This window comes from Palaemon carinicauda, chromosome 14, assembly GCF_036898095.1.
Source record: "Palaemon carinicauda isolate YSFRI2023 chromosome 14, ASM3689809v2, whole genome shotgun sequence".
In the NCBI taxonomy this organism is placed as follows: domain Eukaryota; kingdom Metazoa; phylum Arthropoda; class Malacostraca; order Decapoda; family Palaemonidae; genus Palaemon; species Palaemon carinicauda.
This window is the reverse complement of record NC_090738.1, coordinates 123,880,457-123,899,329: the sequence shown is the minus strand read 5'-3', so window position 1 is coordinate 123,899,329 and position 18,873 is coordinate 123,880,457.

Genomic DNA, 18,873 nt, shown 5'->3' with positions numbered 1-18,873 from the left:
CCTAGGATTTGTTGGATCCTTTGGCTTGGGGATTGGTTGGGTATCTTGTTGTCTCCAGGTTTGAGGCCTTATGTGCTCTAGGTGTGTTTTGTTTAGTAATCTTAGGAATGCAGTTTCTCCTGCTGGACCCATGTGTTTGATCATTGTGTAGGTGATTTTGTCAGCTCCAGGTGCAGTGTCTTTCCCTGTCTTTTGTACTGCTCTTAGCTCCTCAACTGTGTATAGGGTGTCTGTGTCATCCTGCTGAAGGCAGGCTGTGTTGATCTCTTCCCATCTTGATGGTGCCAGTTGCTCTTGTTGCATTCTGGTTTCGGGGGAGAGATTGATTGACAGTGTTCTGTTTGCAAAGGATGTTGCAATTCTTTCAGCCTCCTCATGTGGGTGTGGGTGTGTGGCAATTGGTGTCTTTCTCTTTTTTCCGGCTACTCTGCCTAGCCATTTCCAAAGCTGAGTTAGATTGGTGTATCTTGACAGGCTTGAACACCATTCCATCCATTTTTCAATTCTGATTTCATGGATTCTTTCATTTGTTTCAGTTTTGACTGTTTGTAGTAGCTCTCTGTTTTCTACTGTGGATCTTCTTCTGTATATTTTTGTGACTCTGTTTAGTCTGGTTTTTAGTCTTCTGACTTCTGGGCAGTAGTACCAGGAGTCTTTGTAAGTGTAACTACCTTGTGTTGTTTTTAGTGGCATAGCTCTGTTGGCTGCATTGTGAAAGGCCTCAACTAGGTCTTTTTCTAGTTGATCTATGTCCTCTGGAGGAGCGTAGCTGATTGCCCATTCCTCTATGGTTGTTTGAAAGCAGACCCAGTCTGCTAGGTCCTGGTTCCATCTTGGTGGGGGTGGTGGAATTGGAGGTAGTTGTTGTAAGTCCAATTCAGTCACTGTGGCAAAGTGATCACTTATCAGGGTTGAGTGTACTTGCCACTTGGTTAGGTGTCTAATGGCTGTTGTGGCAAAAGTCAGATCCAGTCTTCCACCTCTTATGTGTGTAGGTTGCCCTGTGTTTAGGAGGGAGACTCCCTCAAATTCATCCAGGGCGAAAGCTATGTGTTCCCCTGAGGGGTTTGTCCTTGATGGGGATGATATTATGGGGTGATGTGCATTAAAATCCCCGCAGATAATTGTTGGTGTTCTTTCTGTGTGAGCAAAGAGTTGAGTTAGTTGTAACTCTCCTGTATCCTCCCTATGTAATTTTCTGTATATGTTGTATATGTCTATTTTTTGATTCAGTAATGTTATTGTTACTGCTAGTGTCTCTATGTTGGTGCCACAGGGAATAGGGTTGTGTAACCTTGTTGTTGGTATGCTAGTTTTAACTAATGTAGCTAGGCCTCTGTCTGTGCCTATCTGTGGTGCGATGTAGGCATTGTAGCCTGGGATTTTTAGTTTCTTTCCTGCTGGAAGATTGGTTTCTTGTAGCAGGATGACATCTACATTTTCAGTTTTGCATACTGCAATTAGGGAGGAGATCTTTGATCTAACACCGGCTGAGTTCCAGTTTAGAACTCTTACTCCATGGTGTAGGTTGAAGAGTACTGTCTAGGGTCCCTAGGGGCAAAGGCAATTGCCTTGACCTCGGAGGATGAAGTGGATGAGGTGGATGGGGTGAGTGTGGATGATGGGATGATGGATGGGGTGAGTGGTATGATAGGTGCGGGGACTGAAGTAGAGGATGTGGAAGGTACGGGTGATTGAGGCGATGGAATGGTAGGTGTGGTTGATGAGGAGTGAGAAGTGATCTCCTGGATAGCAAGAGAGGGGGATTGGGAGGACTTATTCCTGGAGAGCAAGTCTTTATAAATGCGCGGGAAAACATATCGTACACACGGATCCCACATGCCCCTCCAAGATTGACATGTAATAATTACAACAATTACACTGCAATCTGATAATTATCAAATGGGGTAAATCAGTAACAAAACAGATAGGATGCACAATGTAGCATCTAGCTACACAAAAATAATCAGAGTAAATAAATCAATAATCGCTTAATAAAAATGGGTCGAATTGGCATAATAGAAATGGATCAACTGCATACTGCAAACATAGCCATACAAGAAAAAATTAAAACATTCACAGAACAAAGCAATGTGAGCAACACTATCAGATGTATAGTATAGCATGAATTTTCAATAATTCTTTAAAAAAAAAAGAAATCCATAATAACACGTGGACAAGGAAATCATCTATTTATAGGCTAGCAGTACACAAAAGCAATGACAATTACATATTATTTAACAAATTCAGTGAGCCAGCCAGGTTCTTTCCTGGAGCGTTGCGGTCTCGTAGCACGGGGTAGACTGGGTGTGGGGGAGCTAGACCTGGGCGGGCTCTCACTGCTGCTGTCAGCTGGTGTGGTGCTAGGGGTTGGGTCAGACGGTGGGCTGGGCGTGGGACAAGCTATCTGTCCCTTTAAATGTTTTCTGTTGCGCAATGATAACCTTCCACTCCCGTCAAGCCTTACTGTGTGCTGCCGGTATGGGTGATGGGAGATGATGACACCTGATCTGTCCCACCTTTTAGTCCTGGGATCTTGAATCCTAACCTGGGTGCCCTCATGCAATGGAGTCATGTTGCAAGAGCGTTGTCTTGGTGATTGGGGAAATCTGTCACTAGACGATGCCATCAATATTTCCCGCTGTCGAAGGGTTCTTCTCCAGTGGCGATCTACCTTATACTGCTGTCTTGCTGTAGGAACACCATCACGAAGTGCTCTTCCTGTTGCTAGTTGAGCTGGTGACTTGCCTATCTCTCTCAAGGGCGTATTCAGGTATTGCAGCATTGCCTGTGTGCACCTGTCGTTGTCCAAACTACCGTTGGCCCCCGTGTTCGAGCGGATGATTCTTTTGGCGGATTTCACAGCAGCCTCTGCCCTCCCATTTGACTGCGGATAATGAGCAGATGAAAGGCGGACAGTAACCCTCCATTTCTTAAGAAAGTCCATCATCTCCTCACTAGCCAAGTTAGTGCCTCCATCAGTGGAGAGTTGCTCGGGAGCCCCCCACCTGGAAAAGTAGCCTCGTAGTTTCGCTATAATTTTGTTGGAACCAGTTCCCTTGGGGAAATGCGCTATTTCTAGCCAACCCGTCAGTCTGTCAGCGTAGGCCAAATAAACTTGTCCTTCGAGTTGAAAGAGATCAGCCACCGTCTGCTGGAAGGGGTACTCAGGGGGAGGGGTAACAATCATGACTTCTGGCGGTGAAGAGGGCGTGTGCAGGTTGCAGACATCACAGGAAGCTCGGCATTGTTCCAGGTCGCCTGCTATTCCAGGCCAATACACGGTTGCTCTTGCACGACGTAACATCGAATCTAGCCCTTGATGGCTGGCATGCAGGTTCCTTGCTACTTTATTACGTAATGAGTCAGGTACCACTAATCTCACTGCCCCCTCCTCATGGGTATATGTCACCATACTTTGTGTAGCAGCCAACCTGTCCCTTACGCTGTAGAAGGGTCGAAGACACTGTAGTTCTTGGGATTTTTGCTTAGGCCAGTCCCCAGCACGGACTCTTGCAAGCAACAGCTGGTATACGGGATCATTATTTGCTGCGTCCATGACCATCTCTTCGTCCATTGTAATACCGTCATCTTGGCTCAATACAGCTACTGTTGCTGCTGCTACCGCCGCGGAGATATCTTCTTCTTGTATGGTGTCCTCCTTATCTGGGACTGCCATTAGGGAGGGGTACCGAGATAGAAAATCGGCTGCTGAATTCCACTTTCCTGGCAGGTACTTTATTGTGAACTTATATTGCAGAGTCTTTTCTTTAAGGCGGAATAACCTTGGGTTCACCACATCTGTGAGGGCCCTATCCCCCAAAAGCTTCACTAGTGGGCGGTGGTCTGTTACGATAATGAGGGAGGGGCATCCCAACAGAAACAATCTTGCTTTCCGTAGACACCAGGCCACTGCCAAAGCTTCTCCTTCCACTGCTGCGTATCCGGATTCGGCAGCAGACAGGTGACGACTCCCACACAGAGCCAGCCGCCAACCCCCTTTGCAACAAAAAGGGGTCTCTAGGGAGGTACAACCACAGTACTGTTGCAGGACAACGAAACCTATAACTTCCCTACTCCAATCTGTGATTACTGCTGTAGGCCTAGTCTTGTTGTAATACCGTAGTCCATCCTTTGCCAGCCGACAAATAATATCTTGAGCCTGTCGGAACTTGTGTTGCAGTTGTTCGTCCCAATATACCTTCTTTTCTGTAGATTTCTTCAGTAGTTTCCGGAAGGGCTCCATGAGGGGCCCGGTGGCCAAAAAGGGTGCCAGCTGGTTGACGAAACCATACCAGGATCTGATATCCGTAACTGATGGTTGGGCTGGCATGGGAAAGTCTCTTATGGCAGCCAACCTTTCACTTGTAGGCTCATACGAGTCCCACCCCAGGTGAAAACCAACAAAGGTAGCCTCTCTCCTGCAAAATGAGAACTTTTCTGGTTTTAGGGTAATGCCTTTCTTCGCGCAGGTAGCCAGAAAATCAAAGGTGTGCCAAAAGGCTCCCTCAACACTTATGTCATGCAGAAGGGTGTCGTCTACACACTTGTACTTGCGAGGAATATCCATAATTGCGTCATCAAACCGTCGAGTGTAGGCATCGGAAGCTGCACAGTGGCCCATCGGGGTGCGACGATACTGGTACCTGCCCCATGGGGTTATGAAAGTTGTCAGTCTTCGGCTGTCCTCATCCAACTCCACCTGGTGGAAACCCCAGAACGCATCTGCAACAGTCTTATAGCTTCGAACAGGTACACCAGATACTATATCAAAGGGTGCTGGTGTATGGTGCGTTTCCCTCTTGCAACATGCATTTAAGCGCTGATAATCCACTGTCCTCCTCGGGTGGCCATCCTTTTTGGCCACTACTACCATTCTGGCGCACCACTCTGTGGCCTCCCCCGGTGGTACTGGCTGGATGATGCCCCTACGTACGTCCTCCTCCAGCTGAGCCTTGACTTCATCTTCCCAGTGCTTTGGGACCGCTGCAGGTGTGTGGCAAGCATAGGGTATGGACCCGGTGACGAGGTGGATGCGGTGGGGTGGGCCCTCCATAACTGGGAGGGGTGACTTGGAGGTGTTGAAGGTTGTCACCGAAAAACGTTGGAGTAGCTAATCTTGAAGTAAGGGAACGTTTTCTTCCAGCGGGGGGAATGGTAACACTGTCGGACGTGAGAGATCCACCTCCTCTACTGTATCAACGGTGGCAACACTGGCGAGATGATAGGGGAACGTAGCTGGGACTAGACCCAACTCTTTACACATTGACAATGACAAGTATAAATTTGTTGCAGAATTCACGAAGAAAATCTCCTGCATAGAGGATCGACCATTTAATGATACACAACACTTAGTTGCCCCTAAACACTTCAAACGAATGCCTGCAACATCTCTCAGCGTCTGCTGCTTTTCAACTTTCGCGGGGTCGAGGTGCAGCAGCTGCAACAGCTCGCTGCCAGCGACGCAAACCTGGGCCCCCGTATCGGCAACGGCGGTGGTGGGTACACACTCCCTCCCCCCCGGCACTGACACTGATACATTTAATAACGGTTGTCCCGCAACGGCGGTAGATGCAATCACTACAGCACTAGATACTTCTGGCAGGACCTTACGTTTGCCCCTACAGCATTTCTTCAAATGCCCCACTTTCTGGCAATTATAACAAGTAACACCTTTGGCCAAACACGAATTCTTATCAGAGTGCGAACTGCCACAGTTGCCGCACCTCGTTGGCGGCGTACGATGCACCGCACGGTGGATAGTGGCGGCTGCACACTCCCCCTCCTCCATGACATTGGCTGCCTCGACTGGCGGATAACTTGCAATTTGGCGGGAAATTTTCCCGCTCTCACCTACATCCCTAACCGCAGCTTCAAATGCTATGCACTGTGCCCTGAGGGCGTCTACGCTATCATACCTATGATAACTTTGAAAAATTTCTCTTTTAAGCACTAAATTATTCAACCCTACCATCACTTTACGCAATAGCATATATTCAGACAGATCGGAATTACACTGTGGGCACTCGAACTTGCAATCTAGAGCTAACTGAGAACACCTTTGAAAATACACATTGATAGGCTCATCCGTGGCCTGAACATCATTAAAGAATTCGCTCCATAGCACTGCTTGGTTGAATGACCGTAGTACTAGCTTTTCAACGCTATCTGATGCTTCCTTGGGGCTCACACATGACCATTGGGCCGCTGAGAACTTTGCATCTAAAGCTCTCTGTAGAGCTGGCACACACAGAAGACGGATGTGCATGACGGCCTCCAAACTAGGCCACCTGTTCAGGTGAATCCAGCACTCCATAGACCGCCTCCATGTCCTAACGCCGCTGAAGACATTTCCACATCACACTTCTCAGGAGCTGAAGCATTGGACACCCGTGGCACTCCGGCTACCGGCAGGTTAGCCACCTGGGTTTGCAGTGCAGTGATAGCTCGTTGCTGGGACATAATGGTGTCGCGGGCCTGACGAAGTGACGGAATTGCGATGGCCCTCCTGGAGGGCGTTGCAAGACGAGGTCTAATAGGTGGTGCCATCCTGATCTACGCTCCACAGGCGTAGGTTCATATCTCACTGCGCCATCTTGGGGTCGAAGAAGAAGAGTCGATGACGATTCATTGTTTATTAATCAGATGCCCAGATTACAAGTGCCTGCAACAGGCTCCGCACGTCTTTATAAATGCGCGGGAAAACATATCGTACACACGGATCCCACAATATGAAATGATTCTTTACATTTATTTCTTAGCATTATACAGGAAAACAGATTTCTGTTTGTATTACATTTTAATAATGAAAGCCACTCAAACAAAAAATAGTACATTCCAGTAACTAAAAACGAAACATTTGGTTCAAAGTGAGCGAAAAAAAGTTTGAACATTAGCAAATTGGCAAAATTGAGTTGGTATTTTAAGAATAGATAATTTGAAAACATGGCATATAATATTTGGAAATACTTATGAGACTATGGCACAATTTCTGGTCAAATTTAGTGAGATGGAAGCAGCTGTTCTTTTTAATGATTTTATTGTAATATTAAACAAGTAATTTCGAGCAGATGATTTCACGCCCCCCTTGTATCATCCTCACGCCCCCCAGTTTGGAAACCACTGGTGTAGAAGGTAACTAATGATAATGAATTTTCTGCAGATTGCAGTGGTATGTATCTACTACGCTTCTTCTAGTAGTGTGCCCACAATCACAGTGTTGTGGAGAGAGTAACGAGGAATCTGGAACCTTTAGATTTCTTACTCCACTGGAAATATTTAAGACCGAGTCTTGAACATTTCCATAAATGTTTTCTTCTTATATTACGATTTCCATCTATAATACAGTTGTAGCTTACATTTATTTTTTTTTTCATAATATTTTCCTCCCATATTTTGAGACAAGCGATTTTATTACTTTATGTAGGTCTTTTACGTTGAAGTTCAGAGCTTTTGTTATTAGTTTGGTTAGTTTTGCCCACTTTATATGTTGCTTTTCAAATTATTCATTTTACGAAAGCATTTCCGTTGTTTTTCATAATATATCTAAAAATAAATTTTGTTTTCATATCTCTAGTGTGATAACAGAAATACTGCTCTTAATGCATTGATCTTGTGTAAAATTTGAAGCTCTTGATTTAAAATCTACAAGTTTTGTTATGTAAAACACATAGCCTATCTATCTCCTCTTAAAGATTTTCAGGTAAGTTATTCGAAACTTGTGTAGAACATTATTTGAATTTTAGGATATGATGGTGCAATGCATCAGTAACACTAATCTCATAACAGATTCCTTGGTTTAAATCTCACTCATGAATGGCAGTTGCAAAAGACAGTGCCAATGGCCTGTAGACTGACCATATACACGGTACATATGATCAGTACCCAAGCCACGATCAGGGAGGGCCTGGCAATGGCTGTTGATGACTCAGAAGTTAGACCTATAGCTTCCCCCAAACCCCCATTCATAGCTCGCAAGAATGGCGAGGTTGTAGACATTACAAGAAACTATCAGATAGGAAAGGAAGAACACATGGCGGCACAATCATTTACTTGAGGGATGACATTGCTCCAAACTCAATACCCCTCTTGTCATACTCAGACGGCCAAATTGAACTGCAAGCCATACAAATCCAGCAACATAATATGATGATTATCAACTGCTACCGTCCACCTGGCAGCTGTTCTAGAAACTTCAGTAATGCCATGGAAGCTCTCAGTCGCCTACTAGACTCCCTGCCAGTTCCTACACCTGACGTCATCCTCACTGGAGACTTCAACTTTCCCTTCCTGAAGTGGCCCAAAGGAACCCAAACTGGGAGCACCCTCGCTGATAAGTCTCAAGCCGAACTGCTCCTGTCCATTACGAACTCCTCCTTTCTCATTCAGATGGTGTCCATACCAACCAGGGGAAACAATGTACTTGACCTATTTTTCACCAACAACAGTGATGCAATTAACTACGTCTCAGCTGAAAGGACCATCTTCTCTGACCATAATCTCCTCAAGATACACACTACGTACAACAAATCACATTCCCCTGAAATGGCTACACCAACAGAGAAGAACCCTTTCTCCAAACTAAACTTTTTCAGCAGCCAAGTGAATTGGGATCTCCTAAATGCCCAACTACAGTGCACTGACTGGGAGTCAGAACTCCATGTTGGCAACCCTGAGGTGATGCTGAATGACTTTCTAAAAACCATACTCAGTGCCTGTGAAGGTAATGTGCCAACAAGAAAACTGCCAGCCACCAGAAGTAGTCACATACCAAGGGACAGAAAAGTGCTTATGAGGCGACGGGCGAACTTAAATAGACAAATGCAAACAACAAAGAGTGACACCCGGAAATACTCTCTGCAAGCTAAGATCTCGCATATAGAAAATGAACTCAAGGATTCACACGAGAAGCAACGTGACTGGGAAGAAACGCAGGCAGTGTGCAACATCAAGGCCAACCCTAAATTTTTCTTTAAGTACTGCAAGAAATTCTCGAAAACGCAAGTCAAGGTTGGACCACTTCAGGCAGGAAATGGGATGATGTCAAACACCCCTGAGGAAACATGCCAGATTCTCTCCCAGCAGTATACCAGAGTCTTCTCGCATCCTACACCTGCCAAGATCGTTCTCGAACCTGCTGAGTTCTTTAAGGTGCACACCCAACATCACTTGACTCTTGTGAACATCCGTTTCACCATAACTGATGTACAGGAAGCGATCAGTGAACTAAAAATCAACTCTGCTGCTGGACCAGATGGTGTGCCATCCATCCTTTTACTTAGATGCAAGGAAGCTCTGGCGCTCCCTCTCTACAAATTCTGGCGCTGCTCCCTGGACACTGGCATTATACCATCAATATTAAAAGAGGCCATCATCTCCCCAATTCACAAAGGGGGAGATAGAAGCCAGGCCAAAAACTACAGACCAGTGGCCCTCACCTCCCACCTTATCAAAGTATTTGAGAAAATATTAAGAAACAAGATCATTATCCACCTTGAAGAAAACAGCTTGATGAGTAACTCTCAGCATGGCTTTCGTAAAGGAAGGTCTTGTCTCTCCAACCTCTTGGCCCACTATGAGTGGCTGCTCCAGGGCCTTGCTGAAGGCAAAAATGTAGACGTGGTTTACTTAGACTTTGCTAAGGCCTTCGACCGAGTGGACCACGGCATCCTTCTCCACAAGGTGAGGGCCATGGGGATAGCAGGGAAGCTGGGTGTGTGGCTGCACAGCTTCCTTACCAACAGGACTCAGGCAGTAGCTGTTGACGGCCACAAGTCACAGCCTGAGAAAGTCAGCAGTGGAGTCCCCCAAGGCTCTGTTCTTGGCCCCCTACTCTTCCTGGTCCTGATGGCCGACATTGAAAAGACAGTCACGGGCTCCTTCCTGTCCTCCTTTGCTGACGACACTACCCTAAGCCACAGGATCAGTACGTCTGATGATGTTGTCCAGCTGCAGGCAAACATCCAGAGGGTCTTCCACTGGGCTGACACAAACAACATGCAATTCAATGAGGATAAATTTGAAATAATGAGACTGGGGCCCAATACTGAACTCATCCACTCCACCGAGTTACTTACAAAAACACAGCACCCAATCCCACCAAGCAATGCAGTCAAGTGCCTTGGCGTCCTCATGGACAATGATGCCACCTTCCAGCAGCACATCAAGGACACCGCCACTAGGGCCAGGCGCATGGTTGGCTGGGTTCTGCGTACCTTCCATTCAAGGGAGCTAGAGGTCATGCTGACACTGTGGAAGACCCTCATACAGCCAATCCTTGACTACTGCAGCCAGCTGTGGTCTCCCCATAAACAGGGGGACATACAGGAGCTAGAGTCAGTCCAGAGGAGTTTCACAAGGTCAATTAAAGGAATGAGGGAGCTCAACTATTGGCAGCGCCTGCAAAAGCTGGGACTCTACTCTCAACAGAGAAGAAGAGAGAGATATAGAATAATATACACCTGGAAAATCTTGGAGAGGCAGGTGCCTAACCCTACCCCTGACTTACTGAGGGCACGTGAAAGTGAGCGTTCTGGGCGCTCATGTGTAAGACAAAGCCTCTCCTCCAGGACACCAGGAAGGATAAAAACCCTCCTTGCCTCCAGCCTCACCCACAACGGCCCCAGACTGTTTAATACACTGCCGAGAAATGTCAGAGACACCACAGGCTGCTCGGTCGTCAAATTCAAGAAAGCACTTGACACCTTCCTGCAGACGCTGCCAGATGAGCCTCCTGTGCCAGGTTACACAGCGTGCTGCAGGGCAGCCTCAAACTCTGTGCCAGACCAGATCACCCTCATGAAGAAGGACTCATGGACTGGCGTCAGCGGTGGACCACCACAGCTGTGAGGAAGACCCTCTAAATTCGACCAAGTATACCAAGTAAGTAAGTAAGTAACGGGACTCAAACTCTAGTCAGGCAGGTCACCAGCCAGGGGGGTGTTTCCTATAGGTCACCACAACCCTTTGGTTTCACAAAGCTTGGAGCATTGTTAGGACTCCTGCCACTTCAATAGAAGTTACCCAAGATTTTATTCAAGATTTGTTTTCGAAACTTAAGTTTTACTACGGAATTTTTGATTCATCATAAGTTTTACAGTGCTGTAGTTTATAATTACAGTTGCCTCCAGACAGTATGATAATCTATTTTGCTCAGAAAATTTAAGAAACCAATAGTTTTGAAACTGGATGCCATTCCTAGGGCAAGGAGAATGGTGATGTATAGAGTCTTTTCAATGACGTCACTGGGAATCGCCCGCGGCCATGCTGGAGGACATACAAAGAGAAAACATAGCGGCTGCTACAGCGAATATGGACAATGAGAGCGACTTTGTCAAACAATTGTCGGGTGATGATAAGCGTTTTTACAAGCAGAAACTCGATCCAATTGATGGCCTAGATCCATACTAGATGCAGAATTCATTCAACTTATGGCACCTGCAATTCAGATGCTTTTTAAACTTACAAAGGCAGAACATGAGTGGGCATACATTTCCATTGAATAATCTGCTTCCAGAATTTGTTGTTTTTCCCTTTAATGCTTTTAAGTCCAAAATTAGATAAACACCGGGCCAATGAAGAGAGTGTTTATAATTATAAATTGATCATTTAGCCTAACCTTGTGTATTATAATTTTTGATTGTCAAAATGTATGTAAAAGTTTTGCATTATAATGTCAAATCTTTATCAGTTCATGCCTAACCATTGTGTTTGTGTTTGGTTACAAATGCTATAATTTCTTATATACATATAAACATATGATGGACAAACTATTGTAATGCTCTTGGATGATCGTTTTGCCTCCTTGCAATTAAATGCGCAAGTTTAATTATTTTTTCAATGTTTCATATATAAGCTGAAGACCCCTTCGGGTTAAACCAGCTTTCAGATATTGTTATTATTTATAATCAATGTTTATTCATCACATAGGCCAGTATGTTTGCACAATTTAATACACAAATTAAAATAAATATAAATATACACTTAATTATATATAGGCATGAGCACCTTGACGAAATAGAGACCTAGGTAAGTAGCCTTTGTTAATATAGCCAATATGGGCGCTTTTAATTTTTTTTTTGTAAATCTGAGATGCCCCTTTTGATGTTTAAAAATTGAGATGCCCCCTCCCCCACACACACTACACACTGAACTGACGATGATACTTGTGAACTCACCCATGCGATCGGATATAGCATGTTTACACAGGAATAATAATACTTTTAGGGCCTAGCCGAGACTAACCTGATATGAAATGATCAGAACAGATACGTGCCCAGGGTAGTGATGATTCACGTAGATCAGATTCACGTAGATCAGCCCGTGATATTCTGGTCAACCACAAGTCACGTCTGCGCTTGGATAATTCTTCTGTATCTTTGTCCTGATTCGGAATAACTGCCGGTATGCGGTAGAAACTCTTGTCATCTCTTTGTCCTCGATTCCCACAACCAACAATACCGCAAAAACTGGGCATTATGTGAATGTGATGAGATGGCTAACTATTCAAGAGTTCAACCACAGCTATTCACTGAACGCGTCTTTGTATGTCCTCCAAGATGGCGGACCGGAAGTTTGATGACGTATAATGAAAGGACTCTATATTAGGACTGAGTACTCTGCTTCTAAATAGTCCTGCTATGGATGTGGATGTCATGAGATTCGGGTAATAAAAGTTTGTGGCAGGCATAATAACTTGTATTTGTGTTCGGTCTACCAGAATCCAGATGTGGATGATTTTATCTTCGATTGTCATCTTACTATTATGGCTAAGATACAAAAGGATAGAAAGGCCTCTTTTGCTGATGTTGGTGATTTTAACGCTCACCATAGCGAGGGGTTAAATTCTGATTCTCTTACTGATCGCCATGGTTTTAGAGCTTTGGACCTTGTCTTTGAATCAGGCTGTGAGCTAATCATAAGTGAAGCTACTCGCAGGTATGGTAACTGCTTTGACCTACAGTAGTATATACTGACTCCTCTGGCATTATAACAAGTAAGGTTAGTTCTCCAGTTTGGATATCTGATCATGCCTTAATTTTGATAGTAATTAAGACTGAACAGCTTGTCCCTGTGATGTCTTGTTTACATACATACATATACCAAGGCACTTCCCCCAATTTTGAGGGGTAGCCGACATCAAACAAATGAAACAAAAAAGGGTACTTCTCCTCTCTACGTTCCTCTCAGCCTGACAAGGGACTCAACCGAGTTTGGCTGGTACTGCTAGGGTGCTGCAGCCCACCTTCCCCGTTATCCACCACAGATGAAGCTTCATAACGCTGAATCCCATACTGCTGCCACCCTGTGGTCATCCAAGGCACCGGAAGAAGCAGCAGGGCCTACCGGAACTGCGTCCCAATTGCTTACCATTCATTCCTATTTCTAGCACGCTCTCTTGCCTCTCTCACATCAACAGACCTCAAGTACTTAAACTGATCCACCTCAAGTAACTCTCCATTTAACATGACATTCAACCTCGCACCACCTTCCCTTCTCGTACATCTCATAACCTTACTCTTACCCACATTAACTCTCGACTTCCTTGTCTCACACACCCTTCCAAATTCTGTCACTAATCGGCCAAGCTTCTCTTCCATGTCTGGAACCAGTACAGTATCATCCACAAACAAAAACTGATTTACCTCCCATTCATGGTCATTCTCGTCTACTGTACCAGTTTCAATCCTTGTCTAAGCACTCACCTCTCTCACCACTCCATCAACATACAAGTTAAACAACCACGGCGACATCACACATCCCTGTCTCAGCCCCACTCTCACCGGAAACCAATCGCTCACTTCATTTCCTATCCTAACGCATGCTTTAATACCTTTGTAGAAACTTTTCACTGCTTGCAACAACCTTCCACCAACTCCATATAACCTCATCACATTCCACATTGCTTCCCTATCAACTCTATCATAAGCTTTCTCCAGATCCATAGACGCAACATACACCTCCTTACCTTTTGATGTCTTACTTATTTAAGATATATATAAAGTAGTGTAACGCACGTGTTTCATACACGCTCATACAATGTGATGCTATTGCTTTTTTTCATCTCTTGCTCTCTCCCACACTGACAATAGACCAACCTGTTTAAGGTTGCTATTGCATGTTTTAGTTTGGTTAAATTTTTGTGGCATTCTTGCTCGTAAGTGCTTATATACAGTATAAGCTCATTATCTGCAGAATAAAGGTTACTTGCATTCATCTCACTTCTCTGTAAGAACCTAACAGTTACGTTGCCACATTGGTGACCACCGGAAGGACCACTGCACTCCGTTTTTTATGCCCACCCATTCACCGTACCCTTGTCACAATGCTGCCCACCGAAACTGACTCTTTGACACACGCCGCCTTGGTGAAACTGCTGCCCTTTGCCAGCGGAGTAGCGTTGGCCTGGTTCCAGTGTACTGAAGTTCAGTTTTGCATCAAGGGCGTGACTCGCACAGTCTGCAAAGCAGACTATGTCCTCGCAGCAATCCCCGAGGATATGTTCCAAGAAATTTCCTGACCAAGGGGATGCCCCAAAAGAGTATAATTTTCAAAAAATACCTCCTGTAACAGTATTCACCATTGCCAGCTGCCAAGCTTATTACTCTCTCTGTGGCCGTTTGAAGACCAAAAGGCTGCTCTTGCCCTCGGGGAAATGACCTGTATTGCTCACTCGCAACCTGCCGCAGTGGGATCTCCTCAGGAAGTTAACCTACTTCGTGCCCTTTGGTTACGACGCCTACCCGAACCTGTGTGTGACGCCATCCTCGATGTCAATACCTTATCAATGAAGGACCTGATGACCAAAGTCGACGCCCTCAGGGACAGCACCTTCACCACTTTCAAGACCTCCATCAACGCCTCCCATCCTGACGAAGAGAACAACTACAGGTAATCAACATCAACCGAGGCCGATGTGAATACGGGAAGACACAGACGCCTGCCTTGTGACATGCCGGCGTGCCAATGGATCTGAGATCCCCACCCACTGGTATGAGACACTCACACTATCATATGGGAGTGCCAAATACCATTGGAAATTTCTAGTTGCTGATGTAACATTGCCACTACTCAGTGTGGATATCCTTGCAGATTTCCACCTCCTGGTTGATATGGGGCATTGATGACTAGTCACTGTGGACTCGTACTCATCAACACCTCTTCAACTCCCCTCTGACCTCGCACTTCACATCAGCGCACCCACATAGGCTTACACCCACTTCCTCGCATCGTACCTGGAATACTTCTATCCCGAACTTCGCCAAATGCCCACGGTCCTCGCCGAGCAAAGTATTTATCACCATATCAAGACGATGGGTCTTCCAACGTTCACCAGATTCAGGCGTCTGGCCCTGGATCGTTTGGCAGCTGCTAAACAAACGTTCACTTAGATGGAAGAAATGGGCCTTTGCCAAAAGGCTTCAAGCCCATGGTTGTTACCCTTACACATTGTCCTGAAGAAAAATTGCTTCCTGCACCATTGTTGGGATTACAGGTGTTTGAATATGCAGACAGAACCGGATCACTACCCCCTCCCAAAACATCGCCGACATTACCTCTTACCTGTACAAAGCGAAGGCTTTCGACCGCTTGAAGGGATATTATCAGTTGCTCATGAACCCAGAAGACATCCCCAAGATCGCCATCACGACACCCCCTTCGGTACATACACTTTCAATTACTCCTGTTTTGTCCTTTATAATGCTGGGGCTACTTTTCAATTCCTCATGGATGGCATCTTACGGGACTTCTCTTCCTGTATATGTTACATGGATGACATACTTTTGTTCTCTTCCTACAAAGAGGACCACCCCCATTACCTATGCATCATTCTCAACCTACAACAGAACCACCTTGTTGTCAGGTATGACAAGTGTACCTTTGGTGCCAATGATGTATTGTTCTTAGGGCACCGCATCACTCCTGAAGGTGTACACCCCCTCCCTGAGAAGGTAGCAGCCTTCAGAACTTCCCCATATCCTCTACCATCACCGGTTCCTGCCATCCATTGCCGTCACTTTTGTTCCCCTCTATGCCTCCCTCAGGGGCAATCCAAAAGACATGAAGTGGGATCCCCCTCAAGAATCAGCCTTCTGCAATGCAAAGAATGCCCTATCAATTCCTATCAATTGCTGCTGCTCTCACTTTTCCCATGCCTCATATGTCCCTCGCCTTCTCTTCACCGATGCCAGCGACATCACTATTGATGTAGTACTCGAGCAAGTGGTCAATGGCTTCCTCTGTCCATTGGCCTTCTTCAGTAGAAAACTGTCCTAGGCTGAATCCAGCAACTCTACCTTTGACTGGAAATTGCCGATGGTGCATTTGGCTGTCCGCCACTTCTTAGAAGGTATGCTCTTTGTCATTCGCAAGGACCACGTGCAAACTGTAGTTTATTCCGTAACCGAAATACTAACCACGCTATTTACATAGGGTATTACTTTCGGCGTAGCTGAATGACGAGCCATTAGATTTTTAACGAGGGTTAACTAGCTAGCTACCCCTACCCCCTCACACACCGGTGAACTGATTCACTTCGCTTTCGACTCGGGTGATGGTCAGACGTGTCTGCTCTCACCCTCGCATATTGACAGCCTTAATCTTTTTTTTGCTTTTTCTTACAGTTGTGTGTTCGGAAGTTGGCCTCTAACTCTATCATGCGGAAGTGCCCTGGCTTACCCGACCGCCCTTGTGGGACTTTTATGTCGGCGGTCGAGACGGACCCTTACACCTTGTGTCCATACTGCAGAGGTCAACGGTGTGATAGAGACAAAGTGTGCAGTGAGTGCAGGGAGTGGTCTACCTCCCAGTGGGACCCAGTGGGAGAGGTTTTCCCGGCGACGGAAGAAGTCTAAGTGGGATCTTTCTCCTTCAAGGGTTTCCTTGAAGAAGGAAAATTCTAGGGACTCCTCTTCCGTTGCCCGAACCTCCTCCGAAGCTCCCACTCGATCGGTCTCTCGTGAGAGGCCATCGAGTGGTAGCGTAGGCCGTTCTTTTGTTGACCGACCTCGGGGTTCGGGAGAGGGAGTTGCCTCCCATAGCGAGGCAGCTCCTCCTCCTCCGGGGGAGGATAATTCTAATCCTGTGATTAATGATGATTTGTTGCAGCTTTGGGCTTCCTTGGGGCTTAAGGGTTCGCCCTCCCGGGAAGCCCTGTTTGACTTGATCCAGTTAGGCGCAGCTGTCAAACAATCGCTGGAGATAGCGGAGGTAGACCCTCTGTCTATCGTCGACGTTGTTGTGGCAGAGGCTTCCGATGGGTCGGATCAAACCTCTGCTTTGGGTGCTGTTGTTGCTGAAGGCTCAGTTACCCCCTCCGAACATCCTTCGAGGGAGGAGCCGAGTCCAACGGTCTCTCCTGCAGGTGATTCTGCCCCTTGGGGGAGTTCACTGACAGAGACTCCTCTTCGGAGGACCGACGATTGTGTTCCTACTCCCAGAGGTCGTCTTCGCCGTAAGGCTCTCCCTCCTCTTCGCCGTAGAGGACTTCCTTCTCCCTACAAGTGAGTTAGGAGGCGCCTCTTCGGCTCCTCGCCCTCGCCATCCCCCGCAGAGGATCCTCCTTGACGTGAGTTGACCATTGCAGCCGCATCACTGGACCTCTCTGCAGATCGTTCGCGATCTCCTACGCCTGCCAGACCTGCTGACCTTCCTTCGCCGTTCCTGGTAGCTGATGCGCAGTGGGCGCCCACGCACCCCGTTATCCAACGGGCACCGGTCCCTTCGGGGCAAAAGGGCTTGTCTCACAATGTGAGGAAGTCCCTTAAGTGCCAGGTTTCACCTGTGCCTCCACGGTCTCCTGCGCGCAAGCGCTCTCCTGTTCCTGCTGTTGCTGAGGACCATCCTGTTCCAGAAACGACTCGTCAGCGCTCTCCTGCGCGTCAGTGATCTCCTGTACGGCAGCGATCTCCTACTCGCCAGCGCACATCTGCGCGCCCTGTTCCTGAGACGCGCTATGCGCGCCCACGATCTCCTGCGCGCCCACGATCTCCTGCGCGCCCACGATCGCCAGCTCGTCAGCGCACTTCTCCTGCTCGTCAGCGCACTTCTCCTGCGCGTTAGCGCACCCATGATCTCCTGATCTGGGCTTAGGCAAGAAGTCTCATCTTCTTCCTTCTCGCCCAAGATCACCTGCGCGCCCTCGGAACTTGCCCTCTTGTCAGCCTTCGCCTGCGCGCCATCATGCGCAGTCACCCTCGCGCACAGGTTACAGCCTCTACCGTGCGCACTTTCAGAGTTGGACGAGACACTACACGCCCACGAGCAGTCTCCTTCACGGACTTCTACGCCTGCCGGTTCTGCGCCCCACCTGTCTTCTTCAGACCGCGCACCTGTGCGCCCACACGCTCCATTGCCTGCGCGCCACCACTCTCCTGCACGCCCGCGCACCCTCGAGCCCGCTCTTAGAAGATCACCTGCTCGCCCACGCGCAACCTCACCTGTGCGCAGTCGCTCTCCTGGGTGCCATCGCTCGCCTGCGTGCCATCGTTCACCTGCGCGCCGTCATTCTCCCGGTCGCAGACACTCGCCCGCGCGCGAACCTGGGATTGTACCATCGCGCGAGCCCATGCGCGATTCCCTCCGGGTTTCGCAATGCGAGCTTCCTAGCGAGTCCTCAGGAGCACGAGCAGTAAGGTCATCTTCACGCCCCCCCCCCCCTTCCGGCAACCACAGACCAGCGCGCTCTCAGGAGGAGGGGAAGTATTCAGAGAGGTCTAGGCACCCATCTTCTTCTTTTTCCTTTCAGGCAGGCCCTGTGGTATCTACTCCAAAGGATCACCCGATCCCCTTCCCTCCAGCGGGAGTCTCTGACACTGCATCTGTCAGTCAGCAGCCGTGGTTTGGGTCCCTTATCAGAGCTGTCGTCCAGGCTGT